Source organism: Pleurodeles waltl, chromosome 9 (assembly GCF_031143425.1).
Source record: "Pleurodeles waltl isolate 20211129_DDA chromosome 9, aPleWal1.hap1.20221129, whole genome shotgun sequence".
NCBI classification, from domain to species: domain Eukaryota; kingdom Metazoa; phylum Chordata; class Amphibia; order Caudata; family Salamandridae; genus Pleurodeles; species Pleurodeles waltl.
This window is the reverse complement of record NC_090448.1, coordinates 696,156,388-696,173,302: the sequence shown is the minus strand read 5'-3', so window position 1 is coordinate 696,173,302 and position 16,915 is coordinate 696,156,388. Positions and strand designations below refer to the sequence as shown.

At 50.1% G+C, this 16,915-nt stretch overlaps 1 protein-coding gene across 1 annotated transcript in view; it reads left to right on the top strand.

Annotated features, from left to right (window-relative positions):
* Positions 1 to 16,915, top strand: part of GPR4 (G protein-coupled receptor 4) — a 366,706-nt gene that overhangs the window by 317,850 nt on the left and 31,941 nt on the right. The gene's annotated exons all lie outside the window — the stretch shown is intronic.

Genomic DNA, 16,915 nt, shown 5'->3' with positions numbered 1-16,915 from the left:
TGGGCTCTGAAGAAGTGGAGGCCATACCTGTTTGGCACTCACTTCATTGTTCAGACAGACCACAAACCTCTACTTTGGCTAAAACAAATGAAAGGTGAAAATCCTAAATTGTTGAGGTGGTCCATATCCCTACAGGGAATGGACTATACAGTGGAACATAGACCTGGGAGTAGCCACTCCAATGCAGATGGACTCTCCAGATATTTCCACTTAGACAATGAAGACTCATCAGGTCATGGCTAGTCTTATTGTCCTTCGTTTGGGGGGGGGGGGGGGGTTGTGTAGGAAAGTACCATCTTGCCTGGCATGTTACCCCCATTTTTCACTGTATATATGTTGTTTTAGTTGTATGTGTCACTGGGACCCTGGTAACCCAGGGCCCCAGTGCTCATAAGTGTGCCTGAATGTGTTACCTGTGTAGTGACTAACTGTCTCACTGAGGCTCTGCTAATCAGAACCTCAGTAGTTATGCTCTCTCATTTCTTTCCAAATTGTCACTAACAGGCTAGTGACCATTTTTACCAATTTACATTGGCTTACTGGAACACCCTTATAATTCCCTAGTATATGGTACTGAGGTACCCAGGGTATTGGGGTTCCAGGATATCACCTATGGGCTGCAGCTTTTCTTTTGCCACCCATAGGGAGCTCTGACAATTCTTACACAGGCCTGCCACTGCAGCCTGAGTGAAATAACGTCCACGTTATTTCACAGCCATTTTACACTGCACTTAAGTAACTTATAAGTCACCTATATGTCTAACCTTTACCTGGTAAAGGTTAGGTGCAAAGTTACTTAGTGTGAGGGCACCCTGGCACTAGCCAAGGTGCCCCCACATTGTTCAGAGCCAATTCCCTGAACTTTGTGAGTGCGGGGACACCATTACACGCGTGCACTACATATAGGTCACTACCTATATGTAGCTTCACAATGGTAACTCCGAATATGGCCATGTAACATGTCTATGATCATGGAATTGCCCCCTCTATGCCATCCTGGCATTGTTGGTACAATTCCATGATCCCAGTGGTCTGTAGCACAGACCCTGGTACTGCCAAACTGCCCTTCCTGGGGTTTCACTGCAGCTGCTGCTGCTGCCAACCCCTCGGACAGGCATCTGCCCTCCTGGGGTCCAGCCAGGCCTGGCCCAGGATGGCAGAACAAAGAACTTCCTCTGAGAGAGGGTGTGACACCCTCTCCCTTTGGAAAATGGTGTGAAGGCAGGGGAGGAGTAGCCTCCCCCAGCCTCTGGAAATGCTTTGTTGGGCACAGAGGTGCCCAATTCTGCATAAGCCAGTCTACACCGGTTCAGGGACCCCTTAGCCCCTGCTCTGGCGCGAAACTGGACAAAGGAAAGGGGAGTGACCACTCCCCTGACCTGCACCTCCACTGGGAGGTGTCCAGAGCTCCTCCAGTGTGCTCCAGACCTCTGCCATCTTGGAAACAGAGGTGCTGCTGGCACACTGGACTGCTCTGAGTGGCCAGTGCCACCAGGTGACGTCAGAGACTCCTGCTGATAGGCTCCTTCAGGTGTTAGTAGCCTATCCTCTCTCCTAGGTAGCCAAACCCTCTTTTCTGGCTACTTAGGGTCTCTGTCTCTGGGGAAACTTCAGATAACGAATGCATGAGCTCAGCCGAGTTCCTCTGCATCTCTCTCTTCACCTTCTGATAAGGAATCGACTGCTGACCGCGCTGGAAGCCTGCAAACCTGCAACATAGTAGCAAAGACGACTACTGCAACTCTGTAACGCTGATCCTGCCGCCTTCTCGACTGTTTTCCTGCTTGTGCATGCTGTGGGGGTAGTCTGCCTCCTCTCTGCACCAGAAGCTCCGAAGAAATCTCCCTTGGGTCGACGGAATCTTCCCCCTGCAACCGTAGGCACCAAAAAGCTGCATTACTGGTCCCTTGGGTCTCCTCTCAGCACGACGAGCGAGGTCCCTCGAATCCAGCAACTCTGCCCAAGTGACCCCCAAAGTCCAGTGACTCTTCAGTCCAAGTTTGGTGGAGGTAAGTCCTTGCCTCACCTCGCTGGGCTGCATTGCTGGGAACCGCGACTTTGCAGCTACTCCGGCCCCTGTGCACTTCCGGCGGAAATCCTTTGTGCACAGCCAAGCCTGGGTCCACGGCACTCTAACCTGCATTGCACGACTTTCTAAGTTGGTCTCCGGCGACGTGGGACTCCTTTGTGCAACTTCGGCGAGCACCGTTTCACGCATCCTCGTAGTGCCTGTTTCTGGCACTTCTCCGGGTGCTACCTGCTTCAGAGAGGGCTCCTTGTCTTGCTCGACGTCCCCTCTCTCTGCTGGTCCAATATGCGACCTCCTGGTCCCTCCTGGGCCTCAGCAGCGTCCAAAAATGCTAACCGCACGATTTGCAGCTAGCAAGGCTTGTTGGCATTCTTTCGGCGGGAAAACACTTCTGCACGACTCTACACGGCGAGAGGGATCCGTCCACCAAAGGGGAAGTCTCTAGCCCTTTTCGTTCCTGCAGAAACCACAGCTTCTTCTGTCCAGTAGAAGCTTCTTTGCACCCGCAGCTGGCATTTCCTGGGCATCTGCCCATCTCCGACTTGCTTGTGACTTTTGGACTTGGTCCCCTTGTTCCACAGGTACCCTAGATTGGAAATCCACAGTTGTTGCATTGCTGGTTTGTGTCTTTCCTGCATTATTCCTCTAACACGACTTCTTTGTCCTTAGGGGAACTTTAGTGCACTTTGCACTCACTTTTCAGGGTCTTGGGGAGGGTTATTTTTCTAACTCTCACTATTTTCTAATAGTCCCAGCGACCCTCTACAAGGTCACATAGGTTTGGGGTCCATTCGTGGTTCGCATTCCACTTTTGGAGTATATGGTTTGTGTTGCCCCTATCCCTATGTTTCCCCATTGCATCCGATTGTAACTATACATTGTTTGCACTGTTTTCTAAGACTATACTGCATATTTTTGCTATTGTGTATATATATCTTGTGTATATTTCCTATCCTCTCACTGAGGGTACACTCTAAGATACTTTGGCATATTGTCATAAAAATAAAGTACCTTTATTTTTAGTATAACTGTGTATTGTGTTTTCTTATGATATTGTGCATATGACACTAAGTGGTACTGTAGTAGCTTCACATGTCTCCTAGTTCAGCCTAAGCTGCTCTGCTAAGCTACCATTATCTATCAGCCTAAGCTGCTAGACACCCTATACACTAATAAGGGATAACTGGGCCTGGTGCAAGGTGCAAGTACCCCTTGGTACTCACTACAAGCCAGTCCAGCCTCCTACAACCCTGTTCCCCATAGGAACAGTCCAGCCCGAACTGCCAGGCCAGGTCTTCCCTGGACCAGAAACAAGCATCGTGAGACCGGTTTCAGGGTATCACCCTTCTTAAGCCAGGCTAGCTTGAATCTGGTGGCATAGCAAGCACGGGACCCACGTCTGGGCATACCCTTCCCACTTGGGGCAACAAATGCAAAAACAACAGATGATGGATGGAATGTAGAGCAAATCAAACATTCAACCCCAGTCACAGATCTGGGTTTAATCCATCAGTTTTTTTTGCTTGCCATGCCATTCCAGTTTGGACCCAGACATATGCAAATCAGTCTTGTCCCTGTTCCCCATGGGAACAGTCCAGCCCAAACTGCCATGCCAGGTCTTCCCTGGACCAGAAACAAGCATCCTGAGACCGGTTTCAGGGTATCACCCTTCATCAGCCAGGCTAGCTTGAGTCTGGTGGCATAGCAAGCATGGGACCCACGTCTGGGCATACTCTTCCCACTTGGGGCGACAAATGCAAAAACAACAGATGATGGACGGAATGTAGAGCAAATCAAATATTCACCCCCAGTCACAGATCTGGGTTTAATCCATCAGTTTTTTTGCTTGCCATGCCATTCCAGTTTGGACCCAGCCATATGCAAATCAGTCTTGACCCTGTTCCCCATGGGAACAGTCGAGCCCGAACTGCCAGGCCAGGTCTTCCCTGGACCAGAAACAAGCATCCTGAGACCGGTTTCAGGGTATCACCCTTCATCAGCCAGGCTAGCTTTAATCTGGTGGCATAGCAAGCACGGGACCCACGTCTGGGCATACCCTTCCCACTTGGGGCGACAAATGCAAAAACAACAGATGATGGACGGAATGTAGAGCAAATCAAATATTCACCCCCAGTCACAGATCTGGGTTTAATCCATCAGTTTTTTTACTTGCCATGCCATTCCAGTTTGGACCGAGTCAAATGCAAATCAGTCTTGACCCTGTTCCCCATGGGAACAGTCCAGCCCAAAATGCCAGGCCAGGTTTTCCCTGGACCAGAAACAAGCATCCTGAGACCTGTTTCAGGTTATCACCCTTCATCAGCCAGGCTAGCTTGAATCTGGTGGCATAGCAAGCACGGGACCCACGTCTGGGCATATCGATCCCACGTGGGTCGACAAATGCAAAAACAACAGATGATGGATGGAATGTAGAGCAAATCAAACATTCACCCCCAGTCACAGATCTGGGATTAATCCATCAGTTTTTATGCTTGCCATGCCATTCCAGTTTGGACCCAGCCATATGCAAATCAGTCTTGACCCTGTTCCCCATGGGAACAGTCCAGCCGGAACTGCCAGGCCAGGTCTTCCCTGGACCAGAAACAAGCATCCTGAGACCGGTTTCAGGGTATCACCCTTCATCAGCCAGGCTAGCTTGAATGTGGTGGCTTAGCAACCACGGGACCCACGTCTGGGCATACCCTTCCCACTTGGGGCGACAAATGCAAAAATATCAGATGATGGACGGAATGTAGAGCAAATTAAACATTCACCCCTAGTCACAGATCTGGGTTTAATCCATCAGTTTTTTTGCTTGCCATGCCATTCCAGTTTGGACCCAGCCATATACAAATCAGTCTTAACCCTGTTCCCCATGGGAACAGTCCAGCCCGAACTGCCAGGCCAGGTCTTCCCTGGACCAGAAACAAGCATCCTGAGACCGGTTTCAGGGTATCACCCTTCATCAGCCAGGCTAGCTTGAATGTGGAGGCATAGCAAGCACGGGACCCACGTCTGGGCATACCCTTCCCACTTGGGGCGACAAATGCAAAAACAACAGATGATGGACGGAATGTAGAGCAAATCAAACATTCACCCCCAGTCACAGATCAGAGTTTAATCCATCAGTTTTTTTGCTTGCCATGCCATTCCAGTTTGGACCCAGCCATATGAAAATCTGTCTTGACCCTGTTCCGCATAGAAACAGTCCAGCCCAAACTGCCAGGTCTTCCCAGGACCAGAAACAAGCACCCTGAGACTGGTTTCAGGGTATCACCCTTCATCAGCCAGACTAGCTTGAATCTGGTGGCATAGCAAGATCGGGACCCACGTCTGGGCTTACCCTTCCCACTTGGGGCGACAAATAATGCAATAATAACAGATGATGGACGAAATGTAGAGCAAATCAAACATTCACCCTCAGTTATAGATCTGGGTTTAATCCATCAGTTTTTTTGCTTGCCATGCCATTCCAGTTTGGACCCAGCCATATGCAAATCAGTCTTGACCCAGTTCCCCATGGGAACAGTCCAGCCGGAACTGCCAGGCCAGGTCTTCCCTGGACCAGAAACAAGCATCCTGAGACCGGTTTCAGGGTATCATCCTTCATCAGCCATGCTAGTTTGAATCTGGTGGCATAGCAAGCACGGGACCCACGTCTGGGCATACCCTTCCCACTTTGGGCGACAAATGCAAAAACAACAGATGATGAACGGAATGTAGAGCAAACCAAACATTCACCCCCAGTCACAGATCTGGGTTTAATCCATCAGTTTTTTTTGCTTGCCGTGCCATTCCAGTTTGGACCCAGCAATAGGCAAATCAGTCTTGACCCTGTTCCCCACGGGAACAGTCCAGCCCGAACTGCCAGGCCAGGTCTTCCCTGGACCAGAAACAAGCATCCTGAGACCGGTTTCAGGGTATCACCCTTCATCAGCCAGGCTAGCTTGAATCTGGTGGCATAGCAAGCACGGGACCCACGTCTGGGCATACTCTTCCCACTTGGGGCGACAAATGCAAAAACAACAGATGATGGATGGAATGTAGAGCAAATCAAACATTCAACCCAAGTCACAGATCTGGGTTTAATCCATCAGTTTTTTTTGCTTGCCATGCCATTCCAGTTTGGACCCAGCCATATGCAAATCAGTCTTGACCCTGTTCCCCATGGGAACAGTCCAGCCCGAACTGCCAGGCCAGGTCTTCCCTGGACCAGAAACAAGCATCCTGAGACCGGTTTCAGGGTATCACCCTTCATCAGCCAGGCTAGCTTGAATCTGGTGGCATAGCAAGCACGGGACCCACGTCTGGGCATATCCTCCCACTTGGGGCGACAAATGCAAAAACAACAGATGATGGACGGAATGTAGAGGAAATCAAATATTCACCCCCTGTCACAGATCTGGGTTTATTCCATCAGTTTTTTTGCTTGCCATGCCATTCCAGTTTGAACCCAGCCATATGCAAATCAGTCTTGACCCTGTTCCCCTTGGGAACAGTCCAGCCCAAACTGCCAGGTCTTCCCTGGACCAGAAACAAGCATCCTGAGACCGGTTTCAGAATATCACCCTTCATCAGCCAGGCTAGCTTGAATCTGGAGGCATAGCAAGCACGGGACCCACGTCTGGGCATACCCTTCCCACTTGGGGCGACAAATGCAAAAACAACAGATGATGGACGGAACGTAGAGCAAATCAAACATTCACCCCCAGTCACAGATCTGGGTTTAATCCATCAGTTTTTTTGCTTGCCATGCCATTCCAGTTTGGACCCAGCCATATGAAAATCTGTCTTGACCCTGTTCCGCATAGGAACAGTCCAGCCCAAACTGCCAGGCCAGGTCTTCCCAGGACCAGAAACAAGCACCCTGAGACCGGTTTCAGGGTATCACCCTTCATCAGCCAGACTAGCTTGAATCTGGTGGCATAGCAAGATCGGGACCCACGTCTGGGCATACCCTTCCCACTTGGGGCGACAAATGCAATAATAACAGATGATGGACGAAATGTAGAGCAAATCAAACATTCACCCTCAGTTATAGATCTGGGTTTAATCCATCAGTTTTTTTGCTTCCCATGCCATTCCAGTTTGGACCCAGCCATATGCAAATCAGTCTTGACCCTGTTCCCCATAGGAACAGTCCAGCCCGAACTGCCAGGCCAGGTCTTCCCTGGACCAGAAACAAGCATCCTGAGACCGGTTTCAGGGTATCATCCTTCATCAGCCATGCTAGTTTGAATCTGGTGGCATAGCAAGCACGGGACCCACGTCTGGGCATACCCTTCCCACTTTGGGCGACAAATGCAAAAACAACAGATGATGGACGGAATGTAGAGCAAATCAAACATTCACCCCCAGTCACAGATCTGGGTTTAATCCATCAGTTTTTTTTGCTTGCCGTGCCATTCCAGTTTGGACCCAGCAATAGGCAAATCAGTCTTGACCCTGTTCCCCACGGGAACAGTCCAGCCCGAACTGCCAGGCCAGGTCTTCCCTGGACCAGAAACAAGCATCCTGAGACCGGTTTCAGGGTATCACCCTTCATCAGCCAGGCTAGCTTGAATCTGGTGGCATAGCAAGCACGGGACCCACGTCTGGGCATACTCTTCCCACTTGGGGCGACAAATGCAAAAACAACAGATGATGGATGGAATGTAAAGCAAATCAAACATTCACCCCCAGTCACAGATCTGGGTTTAATCCATCAGTTGTTTTGCTTACCATGCCATTCCAGTTTGGACCCAGCCATATGCAAATCAGTCTTGACCCTGTTCCCCATGGGAACAGTCCAGCCCGAACTGCCAGGCCAGGTCTTCCCTGGACCAGAAACAAGCATCCTGAGACCGGTTTCAGGGTATCACCCTTCATCAGCCAGGCTAGCTTGAATCTGGTGGCATAGCAAGCACGGGACCCACGTCTGGGCATATCCTCCCACTTGGGGCGACAAATGCAAAAACAACAGATGATGGACGGAATGTAGAGCAAATCAAATATTCACCCCCTGTCACAGATCTGGGTTTATTCCATCAGTTTTTTTGCTTGCCATGCCATTCCAGTTTGGACCCAGCCATATGCAAATCAGTCTTGACCCTGTTCCCCTTGGGAACAGTCCAGCCCAAACTGCCAGGTCTTCCCTGGACCAGAAACAAGCATCCTGAGACCGGTTTCAGAATATCACCCTTCATCAGCCAGGCTAGCTTGAATCTGGAGGCATAGCAAGCACGGGACCCACGTCTGGGCATACCCTTCCCACTTGGGGCGACAAATGCAAAAACAACAGATGATGGACGGAATGTAGAGCAAATCAAACATTCACCCCCAGTCACAGATCTGGGTTTAATCCATCAGTTTTTTTGCTTGCCATGCCATTCCAGTTTGGACCCAGCCATATGAAAATCTGTCTTGACCCTGTTCTGCATAGGAACAGTCCAGCCCAAACTGCCAGGCCAGGTCTTCCCAGGACCAGAAACAAGCACCCTGAGACCGGTTTCAGGGTATCACCCTTCATCAGCCAGACTAGCTTGAATCTGGTGGCATAGCAAGATCGGGACCCACGTCTGGGCATACCCTTCCCACTTGGGGCGACAAATGCAATAATAACAGATGATGGACGAAATGTAGAGCAAATCAAACATTCACCCTCAGTTATAGATCTGGGTTTAATCCATCAGTTTTTTTGCTTGCCATGCCATTCCAGTTTGGACCCAGCCATATGCAAATCAGTCTTGACCCTGTTCCCCATAGGAACAGTCCAGCCCGAACTGCCAGGCCAGGTCTTCCCTGGACCAGAAACAAGCATCCTGAGACCGGTTTCAGGGTATCATCCTTCATCAGCCATGCTAGTTTGAATCTGGTGGCATAGCAAGCACGGGACCCATGTCTGGGCATACCCTTCCCACTTTGGGCGACAAATGCAAAAACAACAGATGATGGACGGAATGTAGAGCAAATCAAACATTCACCCCCAGTCACAGATCTGGGTTTAATCCATCAGTTTTTTTTGCTTGCCGTGCCATTCCAGTTTGGACCCAGCAATAGGCAAATCAGTCTTGACCCTGTTCCCCACGGGAACAGTCCAGCCCGAACTGCCAGGCCAGGTCTTCCCTGGACCAGAAACAAGCATCCTGAGACCGGTTTCAGGGTATCACCCTTCATCAGCCAGGCTAGCTTGAATCTGGTGGCATAGCAAGCACGGGACCCACGTCTGGGCATACTCTTCCCACTTGGGGCCACAAATGCAAAAACAACAGATGATGGATGGAATGTAAAGCAAATCAAACATTCACCCCCAGTCACAGATCTGGGTTTAATCCATCAGTTGTTTTGCTTACCATGCCATTCCAGTTTGGACCCAGCCATATGCAAATTAGGCTTGACCCTGTTCCCCATAGGAACAGTCCAGCCCGAACTGCCAGGCCAGGTCTTCCCTGGACCAGAAACAAGCATCCTGAGACCGGTTTCAGGGTATCACCCTTCTTCAGCCAGGCTAGCTTAAATCTGGTGGCATAGCAAGCACGGGACCCACGTCTGGGCTTACCCTTCCCACTTGGGGCAACAAATGAAAAAACACAAGATGATGAACGGAATGTAGAGCAAATCAAACATTCAACCCCAGTCACAGATCTGGGTTTAATCCATAAGTTTTTTTTGCTTGCCATGCCATTCCAGTTTGGACCCAGCCATATGCAAATCAGTCTTGACCCTGTTCCCCATGTGAACAGTCCAGCCCGAACTGCCAGGCCAGGTCTTCCCTGGACCAGAAACAAGCATCCTGAGACCGGTTTCAGGGTATCACCCTTCATCAGCCAGGCTAGCTTGAATCTGGTGGCATAGCAAGCACGGGACCCACGTCTGGGCATATCCTCCCACTTGGGGCGACAAATGCAAAAACAAGAGATGATGGACGGAATGTAGAGCAAATCAAATATTCACCCCCTGTCACAGATCTGGGTTTATTCCATCAGTTTTTTTGCTTGCCATGCCATTCCAGTTTGGACCCAGCCATATGCAAATCAGTCTTGACCCTGTTCCCCTTGGGAACAGTCCAGCCCAAACTGCCAGGTCTTCCCTGTACCAGAAACAAGCATCCTGAGACCGGTTTCAGAATATCACCCTTCATCAGCCAGGCTAGCTTAAATCTGGTGGCATAGCAAGCACAGGACCCGCGTCTGGGCATACCCTTCCCACTTGGGGCGACAAATGCAAAAATAATAGATTATGGACGGAATGTAGAGCAAATCAAACATTCACCCCCAGTCACAGATCTGGGTTTAATCCATCAGTTTTTCTGCTTGCCATGGCATTCCAGTTTGGACCCAGCCATATGCAAATCAGTCTTGACCCTGTTCCCCATGGGAACAGTCCAGTCCGAACTGCCAGGCCAGGTCTTCCCTGGACCAGGAACAAGCATCCTGAGACCGGTTTCAGTGTATCACCCTTCTTCAGCCAGGCTAGTTTGAATCTGGTGGCATAGAAAGCACAGGACCTACGTCTGGGCATACCCTTCCCACTTTGGCCGACAAATGCAAAAACAACAGATGATGGACGGAATGTAGAGCAAATCGAACATTCACCCCCAGTCACAGATCTGGGTTTAATCCATCAGTTTTTTTTGCTTGCCGTGCCATTCCAGTTTGGACCCAGCAATAGGCAAATCAGTCTTGACCCTGTTCCCCATGGGAACAGTCCAGCCCGAACTGCCAGGCCAGGTCTTCCCTGGACCAGAAACAAGCATCCTGAGACCGGTTTCAGGGTATCACCCTTCATCAGCCAGGCTAGCTTGAATCTGGTGGCATAGCAAGCACAGGACCCACGTCTGGGCATACTCTTCCCACTTGGGGCGACAAATGCAAAAACAACAGATGATGGATGGAATGTAAAGCAAATCAAACATTCACCCCCAGTCACAGATCTGGGTTTAATCCATCAGTTTTTTTGCTTGCCATGCCATTCCAGTTTGGACCCAGCCATATGCAAATCCGTCTTGACCCTGTTCCCCATAGGAACAGTCCAGCCCGAACTGCCAGGCCAGGTCTTCCCTGGACCAGAAACAAGCATCCTGAGACCGGTTTCAGGGTATCACCCTTCTTCAGCCAGGCTAGCTTGAATCTGGTGGCATAGCAAGCACGGACCCACGTCTGGGCATACCCTTCCCACTTGGGGCAACAAATGCAAAAACAACAGATGATGGACGGAATGTAGAGCAAATCAAACATTCAACCCCAGTCACAGATCTGGGTTTAATCCATCAGTTTTTTTTGCTTGCCGTGCCATTCCAGTTTGGACCCAGCAATAGGCAAATCAGTCTTGACCCTGTTCCCCATGGGAACAGTCCAGCCCGAACTGCCAGGCCAGGTCTTCCCTGGACCAGAAACAAGCATCCTGAGACCGGTTTCAGGGTATCACCCTTCATCAGCCAGGCTAGCTTGAATCTGGTGGCATAGCAAGCACAGGACCCACGTCTGGGCATACTCTTCCCACTTGGGGCGACAAAAGTCAAAAACAACAGATGATGGATGGAATGTAAAGCAAATCAAACATTCACCCCCAGTCACAGATCTGGGTTTAATCCATCAGTTTTTTTGCTTGCCATTCCAGTTTGGACCCAGCCATATGCAAATCAGTCTTGACCCTGTTCCCCATAGGAACAGTCCAGCCCGAACTGCCAGGCCAGGTTTTCCCTGGATCAGAAACAAGCATCCTGAGACCGGTTTCAGGGTATCACCCTTCTTAAGCCAGGCTAGCTTGAATCTGGTGGCATAGCAAGCACGGGACCCACGTCTGGGCATACCCTTCCCACTTGGGGCAACAAATGCAAAAACAACAGATGATGGACGGAATGTAGAGCAAATCAAACATTCAACCCCAGTCACAGATCTGGGTTTAATCCATCAGTTTTTTTTGCTTGCCATGCCATTCCAGTTTGGACCCAGACATATGCAAATCAGTCTTGTCCCTGTTCCCCATGGGAACAGTCCAGCCCAAACTGACATGCCTGGTCTTCCCGGGACCAGAAACAAGCATCCTGAGACCGGTTTCAGGGTATCACCCTTCATCAGCCAGGCTAGCTTGAGTCTGGTGGCATAGCAAGCATGGGACCCACGTCTGGTCATACTCTTCCTACTTGGGGCGACAAATGCAAAAACAACAGATGATGGACGGAATGTAGAGCAAATCAAATATTCACCCCCAGTCACAGATCTGGGTTTAATCCATCAGTTTTTTTGCTTGCCATGCCATTCCAGTTTGGACCCAGCCATATGCAAATCATTCTTGACCCTGTTCCCCATGGGAACAGTCCAGCCCGAACTGCCAGGCCAGGTCTTCCCTGGACCAGAAACAAGCATCCTGAGACCGGTTTCAGGGTATCACCCTTCATCAGCCAGGCTAGCTTGAATCTGGTGGCATAGCAAGCACGGGACCCACGTCTGGGCATACCCTTCCCACTTGGGGCGACAAATGCAAAAACAACAGATGATGGACGGAATGTAGAGCAAATCAAATATTCACCCCCAGTCACAGATCTGGGTTTAATCCATCAGTTTTTTTACTTGCCATGCCATTCCAGTTTGGACCCAGCCAAATGCAAATCAGTCTTGACCCTGCCCAAAATGCCAGGCCAGGTTTTCCCTGGACCAGAAACAAGCATCCTGAGACCTGTTTCAGGTTATCACCCTTCATCAGCCAGGCTAGCTTGAATCTGGTGGCATAGCAAGCACGGGACCCACGTCTGGGCATATCGATCCCACTTGGGTCGACAAATGCAAAAAAAACAGATGATGGACGGAATGTAGAGCAAATCAAACATTCACCCCCAGTCACAGATCTGGGATTAATCCATCAGTTTTTATGCTTGCCATGCCATTCCAGTTTGGACCCAGCCATATGCAAATCAGTCTTGACCCTGTTCCCCATGGGAACAGTTCAGCCGGAACTGCGAGGCCAGGTCTTCCCTGGACCAGAAACAAGCATCCTGAGACCGGTTTCAGGGTATCACCCTTCATCAGCCAGGCTAGCTTGAATCTGGTGGCTTAGCAACCACGGGACCCACGTCTGGGCATACCCTTCCCACTTGGGGCGACAAATGCAAAAATATCAGATGATGGACGGAATGTAGAGCAAATTAAACATTCACCCCTAGTCACAGATCTGGGTTTAATCCATCAGTTTTTTTGCTTGCCATGCCATTCCAGTTTGGACCCAGCCATATACAAATCAGTCTTAACCCTGTTCCCCATGGGAACAGTCCAGCCCGAACTGCCAGGCCAGGTCTTCCCTGGACCAGAAACAAGCATCCTGGGACCGGTTTCAGGGTATCACCCTTCATCAGGCAGGTTAACTTGAATCTGGAGGCATAGCAAGCACGGGACCCACGTCTGGGCATACCCTTCCCACTTGGGGCGACAAATGCAAAAACAACAGATGATGGACGGAATGTAGAGCATATCAAACATTCACCCCCAGTCACAGATCTGGGTTTAATCCATCAGTTTTTTTGCTTGTCATGCCATTCCAGTTTGGACCCAGCCATATGAAAATCTGTCTTGACCCTGTTCCGCATAGGAACAGTCCAGCCCAAACTGCCAGGCCAGGTCATCCCAGGACCACAAACAAGCACCCTGAGACCGGTTTCAGGGTATCACCCTTCATCAGCCAGACTAGCTTGAATCTGGTGGCATAGCAAGATCGGGACCCACGTCTGGGCATACCCTTCCCACTTGGGGCGACAAATGCAATAATAACAGATGATGGACGAAATGTAGAGCAAATCAAACATTCACCCTCAGTTATAGATCTGGGTTTAATCCATCAGTTTTTTTGCTTGCCATGCCATTCCAGTTTGGACCCAGCCATATGCAAATCAGTCTTGACCCAGTTCCCCATGGGAACAGTTCAGCCGGAACTGCCAGGCCAGGTCTTCCCTGGACCAGAAACAAGCATCCTGAGACCGGTTTCAGGGTATCATCCTTCATCAGCCATGCTAGTTTGAATCTGGTGGCATAGCAAGCACGGGACCCACGTCTGGGCATACCCTTCCCACTTTGGGCGACAAATGCAAAAACAACAGATGATGGACGGAATGTAGAGCAAATCAAACATTCACCCTCAGTCACAGATCTGGGTTTAATCCATCAGTTATTTTTTGCTTGCCGTGCCATTCCTGTTTGGACCCAGCAATAGGCAAATCAGTCTTGACCCTGTTCCCCACGGGAACAGTCCAGCCCGAACTGCCAGGCCAGGTCTTCCCTGGACCAGAAACAAGCATCCTGAGACCGGTTTCAGGGTATCACCCTTCATCAGCCAGGCTAGCTTGAATCTGGTGGCATAGCAAGCACGGGACCCATGTCTGGGCATACTCTTCCCACTTGGGGCGACAAATGCAAAAACAACAGATGATGGATGGAATGTAAAGCAAATCAAACATTCACCCTCAGTCACAGATCTGGGTTTAATCCATCAGTTGTTTTGCTTACCATGCCATTCCAGTTTGGACCCAGCCATATGCAAATCAGTCTTGACCCTGTTCCCCATAGGAACAGTCCAGCCCGAACTGCCAGGCCAGGTCTTCCCTGGACCAGAAACAAGCATCCTGAGACCGGTTTCAGGGTATCACCCTTCTTCAGCCAGGCTAGCTTAAATCTGGTGGCATAGCAAGCACGGGACCCACGTCTGGGCTTACCCTTCCCACTTGGGGCAACAAATGCAAAAACACAAGATGATGAACGGAATGTAGAGCAAATCAAACATTCAACCCCAGTCACAGATCTGGGTTTAATCCATCAGTTTTTTTTGCTTGCCATGCCATTCCAGTTTGGACCCAGCCATATGCAAATCAGTCTTGACCCTGTTCCCCATGGGAACAGTCCAGCCCAAACTGCCAGGCCAGGTCTTCCCTGGACCAGAAACAAGCATCCTGAGACCGGTTTCAGGGTATCACCCTTCATCAGCCAGGCTAGCTTGAATCTGGTGGCATAGCAAGCACGGGACCCACGTCTGGGCATATCCTCCCACTTGGGGCGACAAATGCAAAAACAACAGATGATGGACGGAATGTAGAGCAAATCAAATATTCACCCCCTGTCACAGATCTGGGTTTATTCCATCAGTTTTTTTGCTTGCCATGCCATTTCAGTTTGGACCCAGCCATATGCAAATCAGTCTTGACCCTGTTCCACTTGGGATCAGTCCAGCCCAAACTGCCAGGTCTTCCCTGGACCAGAAACAAGCATCCTGAGACCGGTTTCAGAATATCACCCTTCATCAGCCAGGCTAGCTTAAATCTGGTGGCATAGCAAGCACGGGACCCACGTCTGGGCATACCCTTCCCACTTGGGGCGACAAATGCAAAAACAACAGATGATGGACGGACTGTAGAGGAAATCGAACATTCACCCCCAGTCACAGATCTGGGTTTAATCCATCAGTTTTTTTGCTTGCCATGCCATTCCAGTTTGGACCCAGCCATATGCAAATCAGTCTTGTCCCTGTTCCCCATGGCAACAGTCCAGCCCGAACTGCCAGGCCAGGTCTTCCCTGGACCAGAAACAAGCATCCTGAGACCGGTTTCAGGGTATCACCCTTCATCAGCCAGACTAGCTTGAATCTGGTGGCATAGCAAGATCGGGACCCACATCTGGGCATACCCTTCCCACTTGGGGCGACAAATGCAATAATAACAGATGATGGACGAAATGTAGAGCAAATCAAACATTCACCCTCAGTTATAGATCTGGGTTTAATCCATCAGTTTTTTTGCTTGCCATGCCATTCCAGTTTGGACCCAGCCATATGCAAATCAGTCTTGACCCAGTTCCCCATGGGAACAGTCCAGCCGGAACTGCCAGGCCAGGTCTTCCCTGGACCAGAAACAAGCATCCTGAGACCGGTTTCAGGGTATCATCCTTCATCAGCCATGCTAGTTTGAATCTGGAGGCATAGCAAGCACGGGACCCACGTCTGGGCATACCCTTCCCACTTTGGGCGACAAATGCAAAAACAACAGATGATGGACGGAATGTAGAGCAAATCAAACATTCACCCCCAGTCACAGATCTGGGTTTAATCCTTCAGTTTTTTTTGCTTGCCGTGCCATTCCAGTTTGGACCCAGCAATAGGCAAATCAGTCTTGACCCTGTTCCCCACGGGAACAGTCCAGCCCGAACTGCCAGGCCAGGTCTTCCCTGGACCAGAAACAAGCATCCTGAGACCGGTTTCAAGGTATCACCCTTCATCAGCCAGGCTAGCTTGAATCTGGTGGCATAGCAAGCACGGGACCCATGTCTGGGCATACTCTTCCCACTTGGGGCGACAAATGCAAAAACAACAGATGATGGATGTAATGTAAAGCAAATCAAACATTCACCCCCAGTCACAGATCTGGGTTTAATCCATCAGTTGTTTTGCTTACCATGCCATTCCAGTTTGGACCCAGCCATATGCAAATCAGTCTTGACCCTGTTCCCCATGGGAACAGTCCAGCCCGAACTGCCAGGCCAGGTCTTCCCTGGACCAGAAACAAGCATCCTGAAACCGGTTTCAGGGTATCACCCTTCTTCAGCCAGGCTAGCTTAAATCTGGTGGTATAGCAAGCACGGGACCCACGTCTGGGCTTACCCTTCCCACTTGGGGCAACAAATGCAAAAACACAAGATGATGAACGGAATGTAGAGCAAATCAAACATTCAACCCCAGTCACAGATCTGGGTTTAATCCATCAGTTTTTTTTGCTTGCCATGCCATTCCAGTTTGGACCCAGCCATATGCAAATCAGTCTTGACCCTGTTCCCCATGGGAACAGTCCAGCCCGAACTGCCAGGCCAGGTCTTCCCTGGACCAAAAACAAGCATCCTGAGACCGGTTTCAGGGTATCACCCTTCATCAGCCAGG